Below are 23,879 nucleotides of genomic sequence, written 5' to 3' on the forward strand. Positions count from 1 at the left end.
AATGGAACATACCTTCTATCAGATATCTTGGGAGTTCAAATCTCTGCAGACCTATCAGATATCTATAAAAATAAATGACTTTCCCATTACAGAAACTATAATAACTTTGAAAAGATGGCCCCTTCTATCTTTAGATCTATATAATCGAATAGAGATAATAAAGATGAATATATTACCATGCCCACTTTTTCTCTTTAAAGCTTTACCAGCGGAGAAACCAAAAAGCAAATTTGATGAATGGAAAAAACTAGTGTCTCGCTTCATTTGGAACAGAAAACATCATTAGATGTTTATTGTAAGGCAGCACAGCTTAGACACATAGTTTGTTGGTGCAATTACAAATACTGTGCAAAGTGGAAAGAATTTGAACAATTACTAATCCACTTACCTCTCCAATAATTATTAGGAGATAGAAACTTCTAACATACAGAATTGCATAAATTGAATTCCCTGACAAAGAGCTCTTTAGAAATTTGGTACAAAGAATTAAAGAATCCTAAATGTGAAAAACAAGCTTAGATATTAAGATGGGTTGAACATGATATTCAATTTAAACCAGCAAAACTAGATCTAAGATTTAAACAATGGAGTTTGTAGGCCATAACATCCTTCTGTCTCAACACTACTGATAATGAATTAGAAAGTTTTCAACAACTTTCCAATATATAAGATAAACAAGACTTTTTTCCGTTACCTTCAAGTTAGACACTACCTCAATAAAAGCATAAGAGATTCTGAAGACATAAAAACAACAGTAGTGCAGGTATTTATAGATGCTTACAAAAAGAAGGTTAATAAAAAAACTAGTATCAAGACTTTATTCCTGTCTGACATTAACAAAGAAACACTCAATAATGTATACAAAACATAAATGGGAAAGGGTAGCCAAATTAATACTAACAAATGAGGAATGGTTAACTCTTTGGGAAACACAAATGATCACAATTAATTCTGATTAATGGAGGGGATTTATTTGGAGAAATGTTATCAGGTTTTTTATATCACCTAAAATAAAATACTTTCAAAGTAGAGATCAAAAAATGGTGAATGCTGGAGAAAATGTGAAAGTGAATTGGCAGATCATGTCCACATATTTAGGGACTGTAATATTATACACAATATTTAAATAAAGAGATAAATGCAATAATGAGATTGAATCTGGTATGTAATTTTAAAACTATGTACCTGGGAATTTACTCTGCAGAAATACCATAAAATGATGTGTATCTTCTTAACACACTACTAACAACTAGCAAAAAGGCCATTACAAAAAAAAATGGCTAAAGGAAGATCCTCCATCTGTAGGCGAATGGTATGATATTGTTAAAGAGGTGTATGACATGGAAGTACTGACATTTAACTTGAGACAACAAGCCTATAAAATTTCTGCATACTGGGGTAAATGGTTGAGAAGAAGCTTCTTGCTTTAAGCGGGGAGTCCCCAATAGGTTTCCATCGCCTAAACAACTCAGCTACGACTACATGTACTGCCATGTCCTCATGGCTAGTACATGTGTTGTGCATCCAGATGAAACTTTCGGCAAGCGATTGCTCAACCGCAAAAGCTGTGGCTCCACAAAAAGTGTCTTATAAGGGTCCAAACGGGGACTTGAACACTGTACCCTTAGATTAAAAGTCTGATGCTCTACTGACTGAGCCATCCGGGCTCCATCACAATGTTTTTAAGTAGACAAAGTTTAGAGTTGTGGTCGGCGCAGACCTTTACGGTACACAAAAATTTACCGTGACGTGGGGTTTAGGCTTGTGGTTGTTGTAGATGTTGCTAAAACACAACAGGTTACTGTGAGGTTGGGTTTATGGTTGTTGTAGGTGTAGACATCAGTAAAACAAAATAGTTTTACTCCATGTCATGTAGGTGACAATAAATGGATCAATGGCAACTGCAGAAGGGGTTACTGTTGTTGTGGCAATGAATGGAGACTTAAAGGGGTGGTCCACTACGATCTCATATTTTAAACTTTAGTTGATGTGTAATGTAGCTGTGTGAAAATAAACAGCATCTCTGAATGTAAAAAGTTCTAAGTTCAATGCTAAGGGAGACCTTGGTTTTTACAGAGTTAGCTTAGCAAAGCCTACAATGAACGAATTTTGGGGACTACAAAAAAATACTTCCGCCCCCTGTGACATCACAAGTTCGTTTACTGCGCATCCCACACTGCGCATGCAGGTAAGGTCTGTGGCCAGAGGTGCTGTAACGTTATAGCAGAGATGAAGCTAAAAATGCATCTAAACACGGCTGTTTCCACAGAGCTTCGTCTGTTTCTGTATTTGGGCTTCCAAAGGACACGACACAAAGACAGAAGTGCCTTTAGTTCAATATTAATTAACTTCCAGAGAATTATAAAATACTCAGCAAGCATGATTTGACAAAACAGCTCCAGAATCTCTCCCAGTTCAGTGCTGGATTCGGCTAAAATCTCCTCAAAGCAGAAGTTGTGATCTACAAGTAAGTGTTTTTATTTTTTAAAATTGATCATGACAGGTACAGTGTCTAGCGTTAACTGTATGCTGTAACAATGATGTAAACAATGCGAAATGCTGCTTTGCGGGCAAACGATTTAGCTACAAACTCACATTTATCAGCCAAACTCCTGTAAACACACACTCACTCCACCAGCACGATCTCTTATGTGTGTGCGCGACTGCACTGATTGTCTTGGCTTTTTCATGTGTTTCACATCTCAGATAATGAAGTCGCAAAAGATATGTGGATGACTTATATTACTTACACCTGCATATTCCGGATACTCGTGAAAGACGTCATGACGCATAGAGTTAAAAAAACACAGATTAGCTTACCTGACTAGTGGTAGCAGCAGAATAATAAATCAAGGCTCAACAGGTAGCATCTCACATCTTGTGCTTTATTCTTCTGTCACGATATATTACAGAAAATAACTTAATCCGAGCATCAGAGAAAAAGAAAGTCCCGCGCTCTTGCGCTTGTTACAGAAAGTTCACACCACACAAACACACACATAGACGCACACACAGACGCTGTTAAAGGAGCCGCACCCCTTTTTCACTCGTTAGTTACAGACACTTGTCAGATGTTATTTTAGAGAGCGGGCGCGAGGTTGACTTCATGTTTACACAGCAGAAAAGCGTGTGCTTTTACGGGCGTGACGTGGAGCCGATCCGCCAATAGCAGCACATTATGTCGATGACCAATCAGAGTCACTTAAGGGCGGGCCTTTTAGAGGAACTAGGAAATATGACAGTCGTTTTCATGTTAGCTGAGTAGCTGTGTATAATCAAAGTGAGATATATGAAAAAATTACGCGATTTCCGTCAAGTAAAACATAAGCACACATTGCTTTGCATCTTATAAACACAACCAAGCCTTAAAATTACATTCTGGACCACCCCTTTAACAATTGAAAAGATTTCTTCCATGCCTTAGAAGCGTGACTTGATCAATGCTTATCTACACAGCATGCTGGCATCAAAGGTCCCGTTGCTCATATCGTATCACTAGTCTTCCACACTTTAGGAAACATAAACATTCAGGACGTGCCATTAGCACAGCCTGCACTAAAAGGAGGCTGGAGATTACGGATGGCAACACAGAGTCCAACGCCAATATCACCTTGAAAAATCTGCTGTGACCCGGATTCAAACTGGAGTTGCTGCGGCCACAACGCAGAGTACTAACCACTATACGATCATGGCAAGCTATGGGACAACCACTGGACCGTCACTCTCTGTCAAATGTCTTTGAAAATGGAGGGCCTCCAGGGCAGTTAGGTACCATGGCTGCCGATTTATTTTTGTGGCTTTTCCCTACCATCACATCCCTTTTCACAAGAAACAATGGAGTTGTTAACAATCAAGGAAGGTCGCAAATTAAAATACTGCGCACTGCCAGCACGTAGTCGGCAGGACTCGAACCTGCGCGGGGAGACCCCAACGGATTTCGAGTCCATCGCCTTAACCACTCGGCCACAACTACATGTACTGCCATGTCCTCATGGCTAGCACACGTGTGGTGTGGTGCATCCAGATGAAACTTTCGGCAAGCAATAGCTCATCCGCAAAAGCTGTGGCTCCACAAAAAGGGTCTTATATGCCCAAACTGGGACTTGAACCCTGGACCCTCAGATTAAAAGTCTGATGCTCTTCCGACTCAGCCATCCAGGCTCCATGGCTAAGCTTTTTAAGTAGGCAATGTTTAGGGTTGTGGTCGGTGCAGACTTTTAGGGTACACAAAAGTTTACCATGACGTGGGGTTTAGGCTTGTGGTTGGTGTAGATGTTGCTAAAACACGACAGGTTACTGTGAGGTTGGGTTTTTGGTTGTTGTAGATGTAGACATCAGTACAACACAATAGTTTGGACTCCATGTCATGTAGGAGACATTAAATAGATCAATAGCAACTGCAGAAGGTCTTTCTGTTGTTTTCTATAATTTCTTTCCATTCTTTTGGTCTATTTTTTTCAAGTTAGTAAATAGATTTTCAATAACTCTTGTCAAAGATAGAGAATAAATTGGAAATGCACAGTGATGAAGGAAGGGTGATTAACTTTAAAGAAAATCAATATGCTTTTAAAGATGGTATACTAAAAATGTTTTATTCTTGCTTATCTAAAGACGTGTTTGTTACACCCAATGCAGGAGAGTACTGGAAAAGATTATATCCCAATATCTAAAAGAAGGAAATATGGCAAAATTTGAGAGCTTGGTGGAAAAGTCCAGTTTTAGAGAATTTTGATTACATTTTAAGACAAAACTGTTTATTAAGTGAAATTAGATTGTGTAAAATAGGTTCGGCAAATTGTCATTTTAGAATTATAAGGTTCTATCTGCGTTCTGAATGATTTTGTGATATTGAGCTTAAAAGTTTTTGCATTCCATATATCAAACAATATGTGTGTAGCATTTCTCTTTCATACATTGATCATTTGCATTTAGAGAACCCTTAAGGTCTCTGTCATGTCAGTTACTTTGCACTTGCGAATTGAAGTAAAAAACAAGTCATTTTCCGCTTGGAATTATGAGGTTCTATCTGCCAGATCATTCATTGAAGCTTTACTTTTCAAGAAATACAATCAAAAAATGTATAAGTTGGTGTTGTAACAATATTTTGATACATGAGAAAGTTAAAGTTTGGTTTCTATAACATTTATTTCATGTTTGAGGATGAATATTTTTCTTGTTTAAATTGAGCTTACAAAGCTGGGCTAAATACTTTTTTCCAGTGCAGATGTTAGTTTTATCTAATTAATATGTTAATATTTATGACATTTTATGCTTTATATGAATTACTGAATTGTATTTATTGAATTATATGGCCTGTGAATTAAATTAAGTTTTTGCCCTTCAAGGCTTAATATTAAATTGAAAGACTTTAAAAGTAACAGACAATGACCAGATGAGTTTAATAAACACTGAATAGTGTTTCACTGACTATGTGTAAAAAAATAAATATATTTCACATTAAATATAGACATTTTTGAATATTGATATCTTTTTCAACAATATAAAATGTAACATTTCATTTCAAATTTGGTGACGCGTGCTTTCGTGGAAGGTGTTTTACTCGCACCCTCTTATCGTTTTGAAGGATGTTGTTGCAAAATTTTATGTCATCTTTACTGAAAATAGCTGCAAATACATACAGAAATGCCGTAGTCCAGCCCCCATCAGGAAAGTGAGTACATACATGACGAGGTGGCCGAGTCCATCGAATCCCATTCTTGTCGTTCATATGCTCTGTCATTCATACGGCAAAACTGAAAGTCATCTTACCGAAAAATAGTTGCAGAAACATACATATACAAATATGTGCCACAGTCCAGCCTCCACCAGACAAGAAAGGAAAATATGTGACGAGGTGGCCGAGTGGTTAAGGCTATGGACTGCTAATCCATTGTGCTCTGCACGCATGGGTGCGAATCCCATCCTTGTCGCTCGTGTGTTCTGGCATTTGAGAGAGCCTGGTGCTTCCTTGGAATTTTTTTTACTCACGCCCTTTTAGCGTTTTGAAGGATGTTGTTGCAAAATTTAATGTCACCTTTTCTGAAAATAGCTGCAAATACATACATAAATGCCATAGTTGGGTGAGCGGTAAGATGGCAGCATAGAACATACTCTTCCGGTCAATGTGTTCAAAAAGCCCTTATACTTTTACCAATTCAAGTGAGCTTTGCGCTAGACGACTTCAAAATGAATGGGGCAAAACCTAAAAAGGGGAATTCAAAGCCAAAATTAAGCGAGGAGGAAAAGGAGACGAGGAATGATAACGACAAGTTAGGCCTACCTGAGAAAGAACATGGTGCCAAAACTTTGCGAGCAGTGAGAGCACTCAGCAGAGATATCTCCGAACTGAAGACAGATTTAAGAAAAGAATTCAGCCAATTCAAAGAAGAGTTCATAAAGGATATGAAAACAGAAGTGGACAAGCTGAAAAGCGACATAAACTAGAAGCTAGAAGGCATCACCGAAGATATTCAGTCACATGGCACAAGACTGAATGAAGCAGAGGAGCGAATAAACTGAACTCGAGTCGGCAAACCTTGAACTAAAAGACGCCTTACTGCACACCTTGAAAGAGCAAAAAATGATGCAGAATAAGGTCACAGATCTGGAGGGCCGATCACGATGAAATAATATCCGAATATACAGTATTAAAGAAGGAGCAGAAGGGACGTCCATGATTAATTTCATCACGTCTTTGCTAAAAACTGAGCTCTCACTGGACTCCGAATTAGACCTGCAGGTACAGAGAGCGCACAGATCTCCCTCTCCTACACCTCAAAATAATAATACTTCAAGATCAATTATATTAAATTTCCTGCAGTACAGCACTAAAGATAAGATCTTGCAAGCTGCCTGGGCAAAAGAACCGCAACACAATGGCAAGCCGATTTTCTTTGCGCACGATTTCCCCATGGAGATTAATGCAAAACTGAAGGAATATAAAGAAGTGAAAAAAGTCCTCAAGGAGAACAAAATCTGATTTCAGACACCCTACCCAGCCAAGATGCGAATACACTGGGAGACAGAACCACAACTTTACGAAAGCGTGGCTGAAGCTACGAAAGATTTGAATAAGAGAGGATATACGGTGGATCTGATGATGACGCAGCAGGTATCCGAAGACCCCCGGTGTCGATGGTAAGAAAGACTGACACGCCGTACCCAGTGGCTAAGAGCTGGACGGATCGCTTCTGATCGTGTTCGGGAAAGATTGAAGAGCTTTCAGTGACAAACACCGAATGAAGATTAACTGTTGAGAAACAGCGCTGACTGTTAACGTTAAAGAGGTATGCGGAGGCACTGTTACGATACACAACTTACAAATAACGCTATTTCAAACTACTTTATGAGTGCGAACTGACTACGGCTGAAATACTTGAACTCTAACCATTCTACAATTTGTTTGAATATGTGTTTTTCTCGAGAGAGTAATTTAAAAGGTAAAAACTACATCGTTTTGGACTGAATATGTTTCATTTTGTATTTGAACAATCCTCATGATTCCTAGTTGGTTGGTATCCTCGAGGGGCTATATAAATCATTTTGTTTAAAAAAAATATTTATCTAACTTAATAATCTGAGTAAAAAAAAAAAAAAAGACCGGGGACAAGTGATTAGATTGGTATGTTAGAAATGAGGGACCCCTGCAAGAGGCAGGAATAAATCCCTCTCCCCAGGACTGGAGCTGGGTTTTGCTGGGTCAAACGTGGCCCACAACTTTGAAAGCCAATGTTCTTTTTTCTTTGTTTATTTTATTATCATTTTTGTAAGCTCTAAAGGTTGCCAACGTAACTATCCGAAATTGCCATGCAGAGATATGTTGAGATTGCATCTTTAAATGTAAATGGGTTAAATAATCCAATTAAGAGGAGTAAGGTTATAGCCAAAATAAAACGTTAAAAAAATCTAATCATATTCTTGCAAGAAACACACCTTTCCCCATCTGAACATGATAAACTTAAAAAATTTGGATATACATAAACTTTTTATAGTTCTTTTAGGAAAAATAATAAAAAAGGGAGTTTCAATATCAGTACATAATTCTATAAATTTTGAGTTGTTAAAAGAGATATCAGATAAAGAAGGCAGGTATATTTTGCTTCAGGGAAAACTAAATGAACAATTAATCACTTTAGTAAATGTATATGCACCCCCTGGCAGTAAAACGCTGTTCAATACAATTATCAACCTTTTGCCTATGGATACTAAGGGAATAACAATATGTGGAGGTGATTTCAATATAGTTCTTAACCAACAAAAGGACACTTCCAATAATAAAATAATTAAAACGGCTCAATTAAGAAGTTTTAAGAGTTCATTAAAAGATCTTGGAGTATTAGATGTTTGGAGAGATCTTTACCCCTCAAAACAAGAATACTCCTATTATTCTTCACCCCATGCAGTTTACAGAAGGATTGAATATTTTTTTATGTTTAGCAGGGACAGACACAGGGTAAAAGAATGTGAAATGAAAGCGGCCGATGTATCAGATCATGCAACATTACACCTCACTTTAAATTTTAATGACAGAAAAGCTGATAAAATATGGAGGCTAATTACAAGTATACTAGGGAAAGCAGAAGTAGTGGCCCAAATTAAATCAGAAATTGAATTATACGTAGGGAATAGTGATAACGGGGAAGTAAGTCCTATAATCTTATGGGATGCAGCTAAAGCTGTATTACGAGGCAAGATCATTTCTATTACAGCAACCCTTAAGAAGATAAAAGAACTTCGATTTAGGAATCTTGGAGATAAATTAAAGCAATTAACAGAACAACATGCAACTAGTAAAGATACCCAGATTTTGAAACAGATCAAAAATATAAAAAATAAAATAGATAAGATGTATAGAGAGGACATAAAGAAAAAATAAAAATTCTTAAGGCAAGCCATTTATGAAATGGGACCAAAAGCAACAAAAAGACTAGCATGGAACCTTAAAAAACAACAACAAAAGGTTTCAATTCATAAGATAAAGGACCCCAACTCAGGAAAAATATTATATAGTCTGGATAAAATTAAAGAGGCATTTGAAACCTATTATAAATCTTTATACTCACAACAGACACAGGTAAATAATACATCAATTAAAGCTTTTTTTTTGGATTCTCTTGATCTTCCCTGTATTGGATGGGAACAAAATATTCTCCTAACAAAAGAAATGACAGAGGATGAATTAGATAAAGCTATAAATAATCTTAAAAATAATAAAACACCCGGCAATGATGGTCTACCTTCTGAGTGGTTCAAAACATTTAAAAAAGAGATCTCACCACTTCTTATATTATCATTTAATTGGACACTTAAAGAGGCAGAAATGCACCTTTCTTGGAGGGAAGCAATTATCTCAGTCATAGCTAAAGAGGGGAAGGATAAAACTCTTTGTAGTTCATTTAGACCTGTGTCTGTTTTAAATGTAGACTATAAATTATTTGCCTTTTTTTTAGCCAAGAGACTTGAAACATTTTCACCTGATTTGATAGACATAGATCAAACAGGGTTTATTAGAGGACGGCAGACTCAAGATAATATAGGAAGGACACTTCATGCAATACGACAAATTAAAAAAGATCACATTAAAGCAATTTTAGTTAGCCTAGATGCAGAGAAAGTGTTTGACTGTGTAAATTTGGAATATTTATTTAATGTTTATTATAGATTTGGATTACCGAAAATACAGTTAGAAGCTTTCAATGTTTATATTCAAACCCAGAGGCTAGGATAAATATAAATGGTTGTCTTTCAAAAAAGATAAAACTAGAAAAAAGAATCTAGGCAGGGTTGTCCCCTCTCTCCCCTGATGTTTGCAATGTACATTGAACCTCTAGCCCAGGCAATTAGAGAAGAAAAATCAATTGGGGGGATTAACATTAATAAGGTAGACCATAAAATTGCTCCTATATGCGGATGATGTGCTACTATATCTCTCCAATCCAGATGAATCACTTTCTAGTCTGCTTCTTGTTCTTAAAAGGTTTGGACAACTCTGTGGGTACAAATTAAATATACAAAAAACTCTAATTTTATAATTTGGCTACAACCCAAACAATAAACTTCAACATAAATTAAATATTAATTGGAAACTAAACTCCCTTAAATACTTAGGAGTATGGTTAACACAAGATGCAGCTGACCTGTAATGTCACTGTCTCGGTCCCAGTCATTCCCCTCGCTGGCCAGCAGAGGTCACCATCACCGGACTTCTAACCATGACGTCATGCACAAACACTGATTGCCACACACACCTGCAGCACATCACACTGATGAACCACGCTCACTCATATATGCAGCTCACACACTCAGTCTTGTGCAAAGATTGGTGGGAGATGGATTTATGTAAAAGCAAACTGGGAAGAATTTATGTCAGTTAGTGAAGATGGGTTAAAAACACTGGATAAAATGGAGATATCTGACAATGGTGAAAAAACAACAGAATAGTAGCAGTAATTATGGAGGCAGCTGAACAATATATTCCAAAAAGTAAAGGGGGAAGGGAGAAGAAGATAGTGCCTTGGTGGAATGAGAAATGCAGAGAAGTCATATAAAAAGAAAAAGGAAGGCATTTTATAAAATGACATTCACATAACTTTCAAAGTTTAATTAAATTATAAAGCTGTTCAAGCAGAAGTTAGGAGAGTATTAAGGGGAAAAAAAGAATACTGAAGGGAATTTTGTAACAAAATAGGAAGAAGTATACCAGTAGAGGAAATATGGAATATGATTAAAAAAATTAGAGGAATTAGAAAAGATGTGGAAATTCCTGTGCTCAAAGAAGTAAACCTGATGGCGGTGAATGACAGAGAAAAGGCTATGATGCTAAGAGAAGCATTCACCAAAGTAAACTCTAGAACTTTGTGTGAGGATAGAGTAAGGATCAGGGAGGAGGTGTTATCAAGTAATCCTATGATAAAGCAACGGAAAGAAGAAACAGGCAGTGTTTTGGATGTTCTGTTGAAAATGGCAGAACTAAAAAGAGTTATTAACGGAGTAAAATAATCTTCCCGTGGTTTAGATAAAGTAAGTTACACTATGATTAAACATTTAAGTGACAAGGCTTTGAGTATTATGCTAGATTTTTGCAACAAGGTATGACGAGAAGGAATTTTGTCAACGAGTTAGTAAGAACTTTAATAATTCCAATTAAGAAACCAGGAAAATATTATAGTAATAAAAACAGCTACAGACAAATAGCACTTACATCTCATTTAGGTAAAACAATGAAAAAAATCATAACTGACAGATTAATGTATAATTTGGAAAATAAGAAATTGTCACCAAATCAGAGAGCCTTTAGGGGGGAAGAGGGACTATGGATCCAATGATATGTTTGGAGACAGATATAAGAAAAGCATTAATGAATAAAGAATCAGTGGGAGCAGTATTTTTTGATACTGAAAAGGCCTATGATATGGTATGGCGTGATGGACTGTTAATAAAACTGGAAAAAATAGGAGTAGAAGAGAGAATGTTTAATCGGGTTAAAGATTTTTTGCAAGAGATCAATTAAGGTAAAATTAGGAGAATTTATAACACCAAAACAATTGACAGAATGGTATTCTACAAGGGAGTGTCATAAGCCCGTTGCTTTTCATTATAATGATTAATGATGTATTTGAGAAAGTAGATAGGGGGATAAGTAGGTCTTTGTTTGCGGATGATGGAGCTTTGTGGTTTAGGGGAAGAAATATAGATTATATTATGAGGAAAATGGAAGAGGCATTAAATCAGGTTGAAGAGTGGTCATTTAAATGGGGTTTCAAGTTTTCAGTGGAAAAAACGCAAGTGGTCTTGTTTACAAAAAAAGTAAAGGAACAAATTTGAAGTTAAGGTTATATAATCAACAGCTAGAACGGGTATCAAAAATAAGATCTTTAGGTATGTGATTAGATCATAGACTTACATGGAATGAACATATTAAAAGGATGGAAGATAAATGCAAAAAGGTTCTGAACATAATGAGATGTGTAGCTGGGCAGGTCTGGGGGGCAGACAGATTGGCTTTAGGAAAAAAAAAAAAAAAAAAAAAAAAAAAAAAATATATATATATATATATATATATATATATATATATATATATATATATATATATATATAACACTGATCAGTGTTGGATTACGGCTGTGTAGTGTACAGTTAAGCAGCAAAGACTTATCTAGAGAAGTTAGTAAGAATACAGGCTCAAGCATTAAAGGGCCATGAAACCCCCTCGTTTCAGCAGTGTGTTTTCACACCTCTACTTTGGAAAAAGTCAGAAAAGTGGGCGTGTCCAGCTCTGTTTAGGGGGGAGCGTCGGAGGAAGAAAAGAGGCTTGGTATGGGAGTGTCTATTTGGGCGCGCTGGATTTCAGAGTCAAAACACACAACCACAGCGGACACTGTGACTGTGTTTACATGGACATCTGTAGTCGAATTATTTGCCAAATTATTAAATGGTGGACTTTAACTGCAGTTTGGCTCTTTCATTCAGGGAATTCATTAATGTCCCTCCTGACAAACGTGATATTTGATTCGAGGCGCTGCTCTAAGCGTGTATTTTTCATGCAATGTTTGATACCGCACGGCGAATGAGAGAAAAAAAAAACTCAGCATTTCCCGGAAACTTAGATACACACGGCAGGTAGCGTCAGAAAGCCGCGTGTGTTATTCCGGTCACAAAATCCAACACGAGGTTATAGTTTGGTTGTAACTGTTAGTGCTAACTATTGCACTCGGTGCAATAGTTTGTTTGATATGAATAAAATACGAACTGAATAAACAGAGTACTGGTCGCTCACTTACCAAATCTGTAGAGACAGGACAATCACCAGCAACTAGAGCCACGTCTTTATTTAGAGGAGACTACAAGCGAATCTGGATCTCAGCATTTGCAGATGAGAACAGCTCTCAGGTAAACAATAATCCTCCTTAGACACGTAAGTTATTGTTGTCGCGAACACTGTTAATCCACGCGTGAGTCTGCGCTCTCACAGAGAGAAAATGAAAACGAAACTTAACTGCAGCCAACTATAAAAGCAACACCACGCTTGTTTTGCCAACACAACGTGGCGTCTTTGCCGTCTACACTGTGACAGTAATGAATATTAATGAAGTTGCACAATAGAGCGCGCTGATTGGTTTGAACCAAGCCTTACTCATGCATTAATGCAACACACTGTAAGACGTAATAAGACTCACTCTGGCACAGACGCCCAGTCTGCACGCTGGAATACAGCGCTATTATGTCATGGCCGTGACGCAGATTCAAAAATTCGTTTCAAACCGGAAGTACGAATTTGCTTGAAACAACGCAAAAACAACCAATTTACACTTTTTAGTGAAATAGGTGTCCTAATAGTGTTTTTAGCAGTGTGGGACACATACGACTGTCAACAGCTCAAAAAATGTGTTTTGGTGTTTCGTGACCCTTTAAGGATTTGTTGTGGGGCGATCCAATCATCACCTGTGTCAGCACTTAAGTTGAAGTAGGAGAAATGCCTCTTAGTTTAAGGAGGAAACGGTTAACAACAGTTTATGGGAGACAGGAGGAGTCTCACCCTACAACTAAGATTTTACAGAAATGCTGGGAGTATGGAAAAAGTGAATGTAACTGTTTTGGGTGGATAGTGGAACATTTAGTAGAAGAAGTGAACATTAAAGAGTTAAGTATATCTCCCAGACTGATTATACCTGCTGTACCTCTGTGGGTTCTGCCTCAACCAGTAGTGGATTTAAAAATGTTAGAAAACAGACAAAAAGAGGGAATGGGAGAATTGGAGGAAATATATGTAAGGGAATATTTAATGGAAGAAAGAGGTTTCCGGGCACTTTGTGTCAAGATGATTGATTGTTATTACCCTCATAAAAATATTCCCCCCTCCCAAACCTGGACACTTGGACACCTGGCCATCTGACCCCTAATTCACCCCGCTCTGAACTAGGGATGTTTTTGATATCAAAATACAAATTGATATCGTAGCGGGGGGGGGGAGGCGTTGTTATTAGTGACATTGTGACGGTTTTTGCATGTGTATTGGGCAGTTATGTGCTTTAAACATTTAAATGTGTATATGTTTAGAAAGAGGGGAAAAAGGTTGCTTTTATTTTAAGAAAAGGTGTACATTTTCACATGAAAGTTTTTTGACATGTTAAAATCCGACAGTTTGTTTCGTTTTCTTTCTTTCTTGTTTAGTTCAGTTAAAAAGTGTTAAAACGTATTATTTAAAAAACAAAAACAAAACGATGTTAGAATTAAACTGTTAGTAGAGTAAATAATGTTAGTAAGAGTGTTTGTTAAAGAAACGGAGATTTATCTTACAGAGACTCAGGGAGCGAAATCTGTGTTTATTCCGTGTCTCTCTCTCTCCCTCCGGAGAGGGAAAAAGCTGTCAAAAAGCGGGTGTGAAAACTCTGTGCCCGCGCGCATACATAGACCCTTAACTTACACAGCCAGATTTGAGATAGACTTTAAACAGTTTGAAACAAGTAAAGTTTTTTTTTAAAGTTAAGAAAATAATTAAATAAAGAAAATAAATTCAAAAATTCTTAAACGTAATGAAAACTACGTTTAGTTTTAAAAATGAGTCGAATAGTTTTAAATAAAACGACAGCTTGTAGCCCAAGTACTGCAAGTGAAATGTTTTTAAAAAAAGTAAGTATACGTTAAGAAAACGAAGTAAGTTAGGAAAAAAAGATTAAGTTGATCTTACGGAATATCTGGACTTAGATCCTCACTTGTTGCCTGTTAGAGAAGAAATGATGACAAAACTGAGTCTAAGACACCGCCCCCCAAACTCCGCCTCTGTACCACCCTCAAAATCAAAATCTTATCCGAGAGCAGTCAAAAATGCAACCACTCTCTCCTGATGTCAAATACAGAATGACTAAAACGTGAGAAACAATGAGACTCATGCCTTTTTGAAGCCCCGGCTTATTACTTTTTGGGATGCTTCGAGGAGCTGTCCAGAAAACTACTCAAGCCTGAACTAAAACTGATTCTCTCCACCACCCTGAAAACGTTTGGCATTACACCACACCTGCAAAAGATTCAAGGCGTTGTTGAGACTGTTCTGTGTGAACTCAGAAACGAGATCTACATTGTACACGCTTTGTCAGCACTCAGAGAAAAGCTCGTGGATGAATCCTGCGAACAGGCCGTTTATAACGCTGTCGACAGTTGGAAGAACAGTCATCCTGAAACCACCGAGCAAGTCTGAACATGGGGAACCTCTGCAGTCTTCACTTTCTGGTAGAATGTATTTTTAAACAACGTATTAAATGTGAAATCACTGATTTATTGTACAAGATTGTTCATGCTGAATATCATATCGATAACAAGCGTTTAACAAAATTAAGGATTCAAATGTGTGTAGCGAGAAGCTTATCTAATGAATGGGATGCTATGACAAATGTGTATTACTGAGAAATATTCTGGAACTAATGCCTGAATGTAAGGAAAACCTTAAAATAGGTAATATTTTATGTCTATGTACTTATGTAACCGATGTATGCGCAACACTTTTATCAAGAAATGACCCATGTGATGTTTATAAAATTATTGACACTTGTCGAATATGTGATTGAAAACAATTTTGTTATGTGTGTGAAATTTCTCTATTCTCTAGATGATCTGTAACACATTTTTTTTTTCTTTAACTTTTAACACGTCACACATATGTATGCATGACGTTTCATCTTAATATTTGAGTCATTATTGTCTGGTCATCGTAGAGAAATCATGTCTCATGATCTCATGAAAAAGGTTTACTACAACCCCTCACATCATGGATCGTTAGGAGGTAAAAAAACGCTTACAAAGTGGTGTACAAGAGGAATATGGGGTTAAAATAAAAGATAAAGAAGTGGAAGAATGGATAGCTTCTCAAGATGCCTATACTTTACACAGAACTGCTCCCGTCAAATACAAACGAAATAGAGTGGTTGTGTATGGAAAAGATGTACAATTTCAGCTAGATTTGGTTGATATGACCGCTTATTCTAAAGAAAATGATAATATAAAATTTTTATTGACTTGTATAGATGTTTTTGGGAAATATGCATGGTGTCGCACATTAAAAAACAAAACTGGTGTTGAAGTGACTAAAGCTTTCCAATCTATTCTCAAAGAGGGACACATCCCACAGAAAATACAAACCGATCAAGGAAAAGAATTTAACAAACATTTTCAAGAGTTGATTAAAAAATACAACATACATCATTTTTTCACAGCCAGTGATTTAAAAGCCAGCGTGGTTGAACGTTTTAACAGAACGCTCAAAACACGTATGTGGAGATATTTAAAAGCAGTGAATTCAAAACGTTACTGCGACATTCTTCAAGATCTTTTACGCGGTTATAACAGCAGTTACCATAAAAGTATTAAAATGAAACCGGTGGATGTGAATAAAGAAAATGAAATGCTGGTGTTTCACAACTTGTACGGTGACATGCGAAAAACTAAACCGGTGTTTAAATATAAAGTCGGGGATGTTGTTACATTATAGCAAAGTGTATACCTCGTCAACCACCTGTTTACAGATTAAAAGACTATGACGGTGAAATTATCGACGGATGCTTATATGAACAAGAATTGCAAAAGATAATTATGGATAAGGATAAAACATTTAAGATAGATAAAATTTTGGATAAGAAAAAAACTAAAAAAGGTGTATTTTACTTGGTCCGATGGAAAGGATGGGATGATAAGTTCTCTTCATGGATTCCCAAACGTGATGTGGTGGATTTACAGAAGCCATAAAGATATGGATAGCATACACTACAGGTCATTTATGAAAATCTAACCATGGCAGAGGGTGGATTTTACGTCACGCTACCCTGCAATGCATCGAGTTATATATATCCTGAAAACAGAATATCTAACTACAGAACAAGATTGGCAAAAACTATAGATCTGAAAGGTGCATGGGAGGTTGGATTAATTGAAATAGATTACCCTAATAGTTGGTATAATTTTTGCGACGAAGACGCTTCATTCATCATCCAGACGAGTAAAGATGTTCTACAGGCGGATAAACGGTATTATAATATAGATGATGGGGTTAATATTATCATTGATGATGCATATGATAAAAACATATCTAAGCTACGTAAAACGTTAAAGTTTGGATATTATGAGGATGTGTTATTTCTAATTAGAGAAATAAATTCAACTCTACCACCACGGGTCACTCTTGGATATGATCATATTAAAAACAAAATATTTCTAAAAGCTCCGCCTAAGACATCTTTAACATTTTATGGGAAACTGGCTGTCATTTTGGGGTTAAAACCAGGACTATCTTTAGGAACCTTAAAGGACCCAAAAGATTATCGAGGTGCCGGAGCACCAGTAGTGACGTATGCACCACATCAAAGCGATATCAAAGCCGGATGTTATTCATTTTATATATATTCTGATGTAATAGAATTTCAATCAGTTGGCGATTCGTACGTCCCACTGTTAAGGTGTGTGTGCACATACAAGGGGAATACAATCATATTATTAATGTTCGATACGAAAAGCCTCATTACCTTCCAGTAAATAAATCACATATAACAGAAATAGCAATCGAGGTCAAAGACGATCAGAACAAAGAAATACCTTTTACCTACGGCAAAGTTGTTGTAAAACTTCACTTTAGACCGGTAAAACAGTCTTTAATAACAGTCTTATAATAAATACAGATCCTTCGAATATGCCCGGGGAACATTGGTTGGCTATCTACGTAAGTCGGGAAGGTGAAAGTTGCTTTTTTGATAGTTTTGGAAACAGTCCAGATAACATACGCTTCCCGACATCAATCCGGAACTTTCTAAAAACAAATTCTATACGTATAACATACTCTAACAAACAGGTGCAAGATTTTACATCAGACACCTGTGGACAACATTGTGTTTTTTCTGTATCATATGTCAAAGAGTTATAATTATGAAAATTTTATTAAATTGTATCATGATGATCTAATGAAAAATGATAAGATGGTTGATCATTTTGTGAAGAAACTGAAACCCAGGACCTGTAACAATAAAACATTTTAATGTATTCCATGTGTTCAAACTGGAAAAATGTTTTCGTCTTATTCTTAAATATAAGCATGTGTGATGAAAAAAAAAGAAGTCACTTTATGTTATCTCATATTGTATTTGTCATTTCGTATGAATAAAGAAAACACCAAACACAAAATACAGTTTCTATTCTTTTTATTAACGTGGAAAAAAATAATCAACAAAATCATTAGTTCACAAACATCAGTTAAAAAGATAACCATGCAGTTTTGTCAGGAGATGGAGAAGGAAATACATTTTCATTTGCCGCATATGAGTGTGATGTAGCCCTGTGGGTTCGTATATATCTTTTAAATCTTTTCGGTAAGGTTGATGGTGGTGTTGCAACATCAGTGTCTGTGATAGGGTTTCTTTTATAAGATTCTATTATTCCTCTAACATGTGGGTTGGTAATAGTCGAGTAAGGTATATTTAATGCAGCAAAACCTTCGAGAAATTCATTCCAACCAATAGGTCTGCGGTCTTGGCGAATGATTTTAGGAGCCGTTATACATCTAATCAGATCTAACATGTGTGATCCTGAAATAACACGTCCTTTAAGAATAAATTCTCCAGATTCGTTCCAAGTTAAATGTCTAGCGTTAGACATTTTATTCAAAATATATTTTATATTTTTAAAACTCTTCTGCGGTACGTTGTTTAACACCTCATTCATGATTTCATCTTGACCGTCATCGTGTGTCTGAACAGGTGCATGAGCAGGTGTTTGTCCATCAACAGGTGGATTTTCTTGATGCGGTAAAGTTAGAGTTATACCTGTGTTATCCATATCACCTTTTTTTACCAAGATTAAAAATCGTTGCAATATGTTAGAGTATAGTTTAGCTTTTTCATCTATACCCAGATCAGATCTTTGTAATATTTTTCTTATAGCTTTGTCTAAATCATTCTCAACAACCTGCTGAATACTTTCACGCGTTTCCCCACTTCGTATTTTATCAAGTTGGTTTTGCGGAATTAGGAACATCTTTTCTGCATTTTCCATTTTCTCAGGACTGTCTTGATGTTATCAAACTTGTAATAAATGGAATTGCCACGCTTAACAGAGGTAGTAGAAAACCTCCTCGCTGGTTTAAAATTCGTCTTTTCTTCTTGACATTGATTTTTTTTGATCGGCAGTAATTTTAATCTCCTTTTTTCTCTTTTTGAGTTTCTGATGTTGGTTAGCTGTTAAAGGTATAGTCCCGTGTAGTACGTTTAAAGCAACTTCGCAAAGCGTTAATATGAGCTCATCGAAGGATGATTGTAAAATAGCACGTCGCTGCTTTGGTGTTGCTTTATATAATAGTTTTAAAAGGGGTAAATTTCTGCAAAGTCTCACACTCATTTTCTTATCTAATACCGCGTTTCAGAGCTTTCTTTTTCTGCACATACACAACCGGATACTCTGAAAGCAGAGATGTTCTGAGGCGAAACTTTTCTGGTGTTCTCGCTTTAAAGTCTATTAGCAAATAACCGTATGGTATTTTTGTAGCATCCTCATAACATTCCATGAAAAATTTCCCGCTCTGCGGGTACATTTGACGACCTAAAATTGCAATCTGATTTTTATCTCGTGGGTTTTTAAATAAAATTATATAGTTGGCATTAAGGCTGATAGTCCTGATGGCTTTGCCTTGACAGAAAATAATCTGAAGGATTAATATGACAGATACAGAATTATGATGAACAAGTTGAGTGAATGCTTTCTGAACCTGTTCATTATTAGATGACTTAGCCATTACATCATCAAAAAACAGTAAAGCAATTTTATTTGCAGGCGGTAAATCAATCAAAGACTCAGGAATACCTTCAATAAACTTTATATTATACAATGACATCAGTTCACTGTAAATATTCTGCCAACATGAATACACAAAATCCACATTATCAAATTTCACATTGAGCATTTTGTCAGAGTTAAGCAATAACGTTTTTACAAATGTTTTACCACTGTTACTGGGCCCCGAAATAATACAGGAAAAGGGGTGTTCCAAACGTACATCAAAAAAATCTTCATCATCATAAGCATTGTACATAACATTAGTACCCATATGGTAATGTGGTGTAATTGGGTAAGAGCACACGTTTGTTGTAAACCACTTGGAATCTTTTCTTTAAGGACCTGTTGTGCAAAGTAAACTTTTTTTATCCCTAACAATCGTGTTTGTGATTGCTACTAGCTGTGACACTTCACCCGCTGTTGTATATTTTTCTACCAGACACAAATTTTTTATCATAATCTGCTTAACGTTTTCAGCATTCAGGGTGATTCCTTTAGCCTTAAGACATACTTTTCCCTTAACAGTTCTGTATCCATACGTTTTAGGACCGAATGCAGAAAACTCACAAATTGAATCATCTGGACCCTCTTCATCAGATAGATCACCCAGGAAGACACCTGTTTCAGGTTGCCATTCATTGGGTTTTGATACATATATAATACTATCTGTATCAGTGTATAGTACACGTTCACCTAATTTATCGAGTTGTTTATATAACTCCAAATGCCCGTAGGCTGTAACAAAACAACCTATGAATACATTAACATCTTTTGTTTGACAAGGCACATCATCTGGATAGCACCACTGAATCAATGCGACTGAATCTGAAACAAATGAGAAATGTTTCACTATGCGACCGTTTCCAAATATGAATCTGGCAAATTGTTCAGGATCTCTTATTAATTCTGAATATGTAAAATTCGATCTAATGGCGAACCTCCCCCACAAACTGTTCAAAAACAGCTTGGATACTGATCTACGTGCATGATTTAGACATATTTTTTCAAGTTCAAGCTCGATTCTCTCTTTTTCAAAAAAATTTTCGACAAAAATTTTTTTTTCTTCCTCCGTCACTACATTTGGGGGGAAGCCAGATGCTTCTTGTTGGATTTTTAGGAATGTATTCACATAATCACTGAATAACGTGTCTGATTTTTCTGGAAAATGCCACACTTCATCAATTTTAATCACTCTATAGCCTTTCTGAATGGCTTGGTGTAGCTCCGCAGTAACCCACGTTCCCTGTAACGCACGTTCTTCGTCAGTGTGTGTACAACTTTCTTCAAGTTGTTTTTTAGCACAAGTTCGACACAGAGGAAACATTAATTTCTTATTACACCTTATAGGTAAAACTGGATGAAATAAACCCCGTGGTGGTAAAACTGATGCCTTGACAATCCCGAAATAGTTTTCAATCGGTTCAAAGTCTTTTAAAATTATTGTTGGATGTCCAATCGGAAATTGTCTCTTTGATTGCATGCTCGGATATAGAGAGACGAAATCGACGTATTTGATCGTCTCGTCATCTTCAGTTTTATGATGTAACTTTAACGCGTTAGTCCTACCGCCAAAAAGTGCATCTCTCGGGTGAAGCCGCTTGGTTGCGCTGTAGGTTTGCATAAAGGTTATCACAGCAGGGTCATTGTTCTTAGCGTCTGCCCATTCACACCCCCAGATGTATTCAACATTCAAGCCATGAATTTTTTCTAATGTTTCCAGTTTATGATCAGTCTGCGCTCGGAGTGTTGCGAATGTAGCTTTTTTAATAAAAGGGTGTCGGTCGTGTGGGTTAAATTTACAACAATGGCCGTGAAAGTAACAACCTAGATATTCTAACGCAATTTTAACACCATCTTTCTCAAAAAATCCATCCAAAAAGTATGGTCCGAATTAAATTTCGCCTGTGTTTAACGCATGCTGAACATCAACACCTCTGGTTTTACTAATGTATTCCAACCATTCAATTGATTCATTTGAAAAAGACTTGAACTGGTTAATGTAAGCTTTGTCGTGTGTTAAAGCTAATGTGTCTCTTGTCAAAAATTTTGTTTTATAGATTTTCATAGCGCAGCTAGGGAGTGTATTAGTTGAAAACGGGTCAATTCCGGTACATTCTAACAATGTTTCTCTGAATTTTCATACACGCTTCTCGCAGTAAAACCACACCGTTTCTGCAGTACAGCGCGATCTCTTTTTTGAAATCAAATATTTGACCACACACTTCATTGTACCACGAGTCAAATTTAGCTTGATCGTCCGCACTCATGTCATAATCATAATAACATTTTGGTGGATAGGGGCCAACATAATTCACATTTTCTAATCTATTGAATTTGTGTGGGAAAAACCCTTTTTCAGTTGTAGTAAGATTGAAAGCAGCGGTTGTTTTTGATAGTTTCATAGCTAGAAAGATATAGCTGTCTATGAATCTGATTTTGAATGCTTTATCATAAATAAAAATTAGTCTACCCCCTCTCATTATAATTTCTGGCGCAAGACCGACGCTGGAGAAATATTCCAATAAAATATAAGAGTCAAAGCCTGAAGCATTGTGTGCTATAAATGTGTAGTTTGCGTATTTCGGACGTCTAAAATAGTCCACGCCTTCTGCTGTAAATTCTTCACTGTCGTACGTAATTGCACAAACAAAGTTTGCGATGTGTCGTCCATTTTCATACATGGTTTCAAAATCATAAAATACATATTTCTCACTTATTTCATCCAGTTCGATAGGTTGAATATAGCAATTATGTTCGTCATCGTTCATTATAAATTCATTACAATGAATACAACGTGTTGGCTCGCATTTGTGCTGGATTAATTTACCCCCAGATAATTTGGCTCTGTAAACTCTGTGGCATTTGTCACAAAATTTTATCAGTTCACACTGTGATCGTCGACCATCGGCTGTCTTTTGTTTATGCATCTCATAGCAAAAATCCGATTTACACAATCTAGAGCAGTCCAAGCACCTGAATGTTTTTTTCGATTTACTGAAACTAACACATTCGGGGGTTATTACATATGTTACACATGAATTTACATTTGTGTTCTCTTTTGTCTTTATAACCATGAAAACAAAAATCACATACATAGGATGTTCCTATGAAACTATTCAATTTCTTTATCATATAGTAATGATTATCGAATAGATACAGATGTACTGTTCTAGGGTGCAAATTGTCACTGTTTTTGTAAACCTCTAGTTTACCGCTAACAGAGCGATGAAAAACAACGATTTTAACATTGAGATGGTCTTCAAATTTAATAATATCACTGAACGCTATTTGGTCTTGTATGCCAAACCCCGCAGAGGTGTGAATGTCTGTCGCTTCTGTTATCAGCTCGTTTTCGGGAGCTTGTGGGTTTAAGAAATAAGCTAGACACATGCTAAAGCAAATGTTGTTTGAGATGTTTATGGGACAAAATAGATTCATTTTATTTTTTCTGATAACATCATTATGTATCAGATCAGTTAATTTTCTACGTACACCACCGTATCTGTTTCTGACAATTGAGACGGACAACTCTAACGGTGCGTCTACCGGTATGTCTATATTACTTTGGAGAGTTTTTTTCTATTTCATCAGCAAATGATTCAACACTGTAGTCATTTTCTGGACTTAGTACATAGTTAATATCAGAAGGTAAATCATGCCCCCTCAGAGATAATATTAATAAATCCATTCTGCCCAGCCAATAATCTAGAAAACGTTACAATCTCATTTAAAATATCTGTAAAAAGAATATTGTATGCTGCTAGATTGTCTGTGATAATATCACGAAAATTAAGTGTTCTGTGAATTTCTAGAGCATTAAAATTTAGTCTTGGGGTAACTCTAAAACCACCAACACTACCACCCTCTGTAATTAATCTATCGATTTCAATTTGGTTTAACCCCATCTGAGGTAGCTATGGATCATAATTAAACCGATCGTTGGGACCTTGTCCAACTTGTACAGGATTGTTAGGGATTTCTAACCATTCTAATTGGTCATTTATGAAATTCTGAATTTGATCAGTGATGTTAAAATCTTGAGGTTGTAACATTTCTAACTGATTATTTATTAACCT

The 23,879-nt window shown here is 36.4% G+C and overlaps 1 protein-coding gene and 2 non-coding genes across 3 annotated transcripts in view; 2 read left to right on the forward strand and 1 right to left on the reverse strand.

Moving 5' to 3' along the window:
- LOC137489786 (uncharacterized) overlaps nt 1-23,879 on the forward strand; it is a 284,916-nt gene that overhangs the window by 111,977 nt on the left and 149,060 nt on the right. The gene's annotated exons all lie outside the window — the stretch shown is intronic.
- Nucleotides 3,892-3,973, reverse strand: trnas-cga (transfer RNA serine (anticodon CGA)). The gene has a single exon. It is a non-coding gene; the product is annotated as a tRNA-Ser (tRNA).
- On the forward strand, nt 5,849-5,930 carry trnas-gcu (transfer RNA serine (anticodon GCU)). Its single transcript has one exon. It is a non-coding gene; the product is annotated as a tRNA-Ser (tRNA).

Source organism: Danio rerio, chromosome 4, assembly GCF_049306965.1.
Source record: "Danio rerio strain Tuebingen ecotype United States chromosome 4, GRCz12tu, whole genome shotgun sequence".
NCBI classification, from domain to species: domain Eukaryota; kingdom Metazoa; phylum Chordata; class Actinopteri; order Cypriniformes; family Danionidae; genus Danio; species Danio rerio.